At 40.2% G+C, this 5,224-nt stretch overlaps 1 pseudogene; it reads right to left on the bottom strand.

Annotated features, from left to right (window-relative positions):
- Positions 1–530: 530 nt before the first annotated feature.
- LOC119044022 (polyglutamylase complex subunit TTLL1-like) lies at positions 531–4,795 on the bottom strand (annotated as a pseudogene).
- Positions 4,796–5,224: the final 429 nt, after the last annotated feature.

The following is a 5,224-nucleotide window of genomic DNA, read 5'->3' as shown; positions in this document are numbered from 1 at the left end:
AAGAAATGCTACTCCAAAATCAACTTCAAAGGAAGGTTGAAAACAAAAATCGTCTTTGGAGGCTTTTCTAGGCAAGTGCCTGCAGGGAACCAACTGACCCCCAGGAGAGCAACCACCTGAGTGGCCACCGTTGTCTTCAGTAGTCCTGTCACTTATCCGAAGTGGTGATAGTACGGTTTTGATATAAAACCATCATCGGAATTCCTCAAAAGTTTATTACTGGGGGACAGTTCTAAGTTTCTAAGGACCCTGGGAGAAAAACAAACAAACAAACAAACAAACAAACAAACAAACAAACAAACAAACAAACATCTCATTATGATAAATTGGAAATAGGACCCAGCCAACACTTGTACTGGGGCAGGAATTGAGCAGTGTGTAGCTGAGCTTGGTTACTTCTCTTCCTGGATGGGCTTGGTGCTTTACCTCTGTGTACTCAACTGAAAAAACAATTAAGAAAAAATAAACCACTTAGCAAAACCCTGAAAGGTAGTGTTTTATACTCCTCCACCCCAAAGAAGTGTCTTTGTTTATTTGCCAGGCTTAGGAAAGGAAAAAAATCCTAGAAAAACAATATGCCGCAATAGGTCTTCAGTGAGGTGCCGGGCATGGTTGCAGCAGGCTCCTGGTTGGAGTCTTGCCCTTGCTGCTGGTGGCCATTTCCAGGTTGTGAGGACAGTTTCCCCCAGTCTCTTTCCCGGTCCCCTTTGGTCCCTAGCTTTTGGCCCAAATGGCCTCTCCCCTCTAGGTCAGCCACGTCACCCTACTCTAGCTCTTCATAATACAGAATTTCATAGTTGTTAACAACTTCCTTTGGGCAGAACTCATTCTGTTTACAGTCTGGAATTTTGCTGTTAGGGACCACAAAGTTGAAGGGCCATTAATTAGACTATATACTTCAGGGTCTGATCGTTAGCAGTGCTGGAGGAGAGAGATGGGACACATTAGCCTCAATCAGCCGGGGCTTCAGCCTATCATCTATGTAATGCTGCAGTCTCAGCACTTGGAGCAGTGCTTGTCTGTGTTCATCACTGGTGCCAGGGCCCTCATGGTCTGCATGGTGATTCAGTGCATCTCAGCGAACCTCTTGCTGGTCACCTCCTTGCCTTGGGTCCTCTCCAAGTACAGCCACAGGTTGTTCACGGTCCTCTTGCCCCGGTGGATGTAATTGTAGTCTTCCCCCTGTTTCAGAATGGCAGTGTTGGTGGAGTGAGCAACCAATTGTCCAGCTTGATGGTCCTGGGGTGTACGTGACTGTGCAGAAGCAGTAGAGCCCTAAGCTTCTGCAGGTAACAGCTCAGTGTGTGGTACATACACACCAGGATGTAGAAACTGGGGTCGAACTTCCTCCACCGATTAATAACAGGTTGTCAATATACAGAGATCACTTAGGCTTCCTCAGTGGATTGAGAAAAAAAATGAAGATGTTTTGCTGTCCCAGCACCACTTTTTGGTTTACGAGAATTTGTTGATTAGAAAGTCGCTTTTGGCCTGGGCTTTACCACAAGGTTTCCTGATCCAGGTGCTGAAGGGTCTTCTCCTGAACTCCACCAACAGGCTGAGTTAGCCAGCAGGGTGTAAGTGACCCCTGGGACAAAGTACAGGTAGAAGTATTTTCCACTCTCATCTTTTTTCTGCCAGAGGACTCCCTCCTTTCTCCAGCTCTTATCTATACCTTTTAATATTCTTCACCATTAGATCCTTCTGAGTCAGTTCATAGTGGTTCAGGTAATCGTTGACTATTTGGTCATCTGAGAGCAGATAGTCTGTTTGGACCCTAAAGAATTTTTGGATGGTTTGCAGTCTTATCTAGTAAAAATTCCTATCTTTTTCTTCCTTCTTTCTTTCTTGTTCTTGTTCTTCTTTCTTTTTCTTTTTTTCCTTCTCTCCTGGACCCATGCTCTCTTTTGAAAATTATTTATCAGTGCTGACTTCTCAATATCAGTGACCCCTTTCATTTTTCCTGCGATAATCCATAGGCACTTATGAAACTAACAGGAATGCCCAATTTCTGTTCAACCTCACAGATATCAGGTAATTTTTCTGTCACTTCCTTATGGCCACCCTGCATGATCTGGGTCCCCACCAATTCATGGTCCTTTTTTCTTAGCACTCTTCCTATGCACCAGCACCCTGGTCCAGCCCCAAGCCTTCCTTGTGTCTTCTACTTTTTAAAGCCTCTTTCTTTCTTTCTCTCTTTATCCATTCCTTTGTATTCTCTCTTAATGACAGGTTTTAATACATTTACTCTGGGGATTCTGCTAACATTAATTTTCAGTACCATATATACCAACTGATTTATAATAAGTATTTGCTAATGATGACATTTTAATGTGTTTTCTCTAGTGATAGTACTAGTGAACTTTCTGCATACATTTGCACAATTGCTCATTTGCTTTAATGTCTTTGACCCATTGTAGTTCCCTGTTAATTGGATACAAGCAGAGGATGGACATATAACCAAATTATCTGGGCCAAATTCTGATAATCTGATATTCTACAGGGAGCTTCATAGAAATACTATTCCTGCATCTCGGTCTCAGCACTCCAGAGATTCCACACATAAATGGTGTCCTACTATGACTAATGATATAGGAGAAATTTGTAGCAAGCATACCTGAATGCGTATTTGACTTGTTTCCCTTTCAGAAGCACTACAGAGCTTGAATTCATTTATAATGCCTCAGTCAGTTTCTCTGCAGGGAAAAATCTTCCCCAGGATATACCTGATGGACTCAAAATGGAAAACCTGCATGAGTCCCAGTGCTTTTACACAGGAGTGGGTACATCAGGTATTTGTTTGGGAAGATCACTGCAAGAAACGAAGTATCTTTGTTTCACAGAAACATCTTGAACTACTTTACTATGCTTTTGGGTCAGGAACACTCCAAACATATTTCTTCAAATACTCTTTCTTCAACTTTGAAACCCATGTGGATAGGCAGGGCAAAAACAATCTCTATGTTCCTAATTAATTTACACTTGACTCATCAGAATGTTGTTTTCTAAGAGCTATTTGATGTGTAAGACCCCTTATGAGACTTTCAAATATGGTTTCTAAGCATTTTTCCTTTGAACCGGAACAGTCACTTTTTTGCCCCCGAAGCAAATGGAATTCAATTCTCAAAAGGCTTGATCTGGTTCAAAAAAATTGTCAGACTCACACAATCTGACAAAAAACATTCTCTCACTTAAATGGATTAACCCATTCAATGGGTACTAGGAATAAAAGGGCATTGTATGTCATAGGCAAAGATTTACTTAAAATAGCTACAGTGTTAATAAATTTTTGTTTATTTAGCAATGCTCTCAGCTGAAATAACATTAGATAGACACATGTGAATGAAACTACACACTGCTGCAGGAAAAGGCAAAAGAATTAAAAAACTGTATCTGAAAAATACACATTGGCCATTATTATGTATGAGCAAAGGGTTTTGAGTATTAGCTCCCTGGTTTCAGTACCAGAGTCGACGCTGTACACAGGAGACTTATACACAGATTGGCATCACCCCATATTGCTTCTTTTACCTTCTATAAAGCGGTCTTAAAAGCAGTCATTGCTACAGTGAAATGCAGTGGCAGATCCGGAGCACGTCCATTGACAAATGTCCCAGGGCTGTCATATGTCATTATACTTACAGAGTCCCATGTGGACGAGTTTTATATTTTCATCTAAATCTTTTTCTTGATATTAGTCTCACAGTACATTTTTGCTTTTTATCTAATAGCCACTTAGTTTGAAATATCCACATTGATTTTCAGATTCATCGTATCATAATTGCCTGACTTAGTTTTTACTGATTCATTGTAGTAAAAATTTTGTGTTAGGGCCTCCCCTCAACTCACATTTTACGGAAACAAATTCTTGAAGGTTCCTTCAACTATCTTTTCTGTACAACATGTAAGAACCCTCACATACAAGGGGGAACTTCAAAAAACCGGAATTATCTTCTGGAGAGCAGGCCCCTTGCAGTACAGGCTTCCCTGCGAGGTAAGTGTTCCAGGAATCCTCACCTGCTTTTGGGTTCAGGGAATTTTTCTTGAAGACTCTTTCAATGCATTTGCCCATTTCATGATGGGCAATTCATGAGTGCATCTCCCCGACCACACCAAAAACAGCGTTAGGCAGTTTTTGACCAAAACTGGCATAAACCTCATGCTCCACCCCTCCTATTCACCCAATCTCACGTGGAGCAACTTTTTTTGTTTGTTTGTTTCCCTAGATGAAAAAAGCCCTCAGAGGGAAACATTTTGCTGATGTGGAAGAGGTGAAACAAAACACGGCAGAAGCACTAATAGGTGTTAAAATTGAGGAGTTCAAAAGCTCTTCTGAGAAGTGGAAAAAACATCTTGGTAGGTGTATTGCATCAAATGGAGAGTACTTCGAAGGTGACTGGCGTTTAAATATGTAAGAATAAATATCCAATTTTTATAAATAAATTTTGATTTTTCAGGACCCCTTTGTATGCCCTTGTGATTTCTTTACCGTTTATACCCACATTTCTTCCTCAGTTTAGGCACACACTTATTCATCATCCCTTTTTAACTTCTGGCTAATGCTTACTTATTTAGATTTTTTAGCTTTCTGAAAGACAACTTTAGTTTGCAGAGAAGAATATACAGAGGATTTTGCATTATTACTACTAAATTTCTTGTGTAGTTATATGCTCTTATGAGGCCATAGCTAAATAGCAGACCCCACAGAGTGCATACTAACCATCCAACTACTATCAACTTTGATTGCCAGGGCAGCACTCTTTACTCTTCTTCCAGAACAATTGGGGTTGGACATAACATTAAAAAAGGGGGGCAATTTGACCTTAATATAAAAGCAAATGTGAATCTCATAGAATTAAAAATGGTTTTATATAGAAGCAGGTATTGTATAACCTACTGAAAAAAATTTAATATATTAGTTACAACAAAAACTATTTCATAGGTTAGGTTCAGAGACATTTCCATAGAGCTAATATCTCTGATATCAGTATGCACATGAATACTTTAATACGAAAAGTGCACTGAGTCCATCACTGTCCTAATCACTGAGGCATTGGGTACAGGTTGCATCCATGCATTTCTCTGTGGGACGATTCAGAGAGTTTGGTGATATGTGCACCCTGCCTTCAGTGAGTTTACAATTTTATTATTAGCCAAACTCCCAAATCCCATTTTATACCCATCATTGGCTATGGAGCCACAATTCCTATTTTTATCTTTAGTG

Source organism: Artibeus jamaicensis, unplaced genomic scaffold (genome assembly GCF_021234435.1).
Source record: "Artibeus jamaicensis isolate MK-2021 breed Jamaican fruit bat unplaced genomic scaffold, CSHL_Jam_final contig_402, whole genome shotgun sequence".
NCBI classification, from domain to species: Eukaryota; Metazoa; Chordata; class Mammalia; order Chiroptera; family Phyllostomidae; genus Artibeus; species Artibeus jamaicensis.
This window is presented reverse-complemented; position numbering and strand designations above follow the sequence as displayed.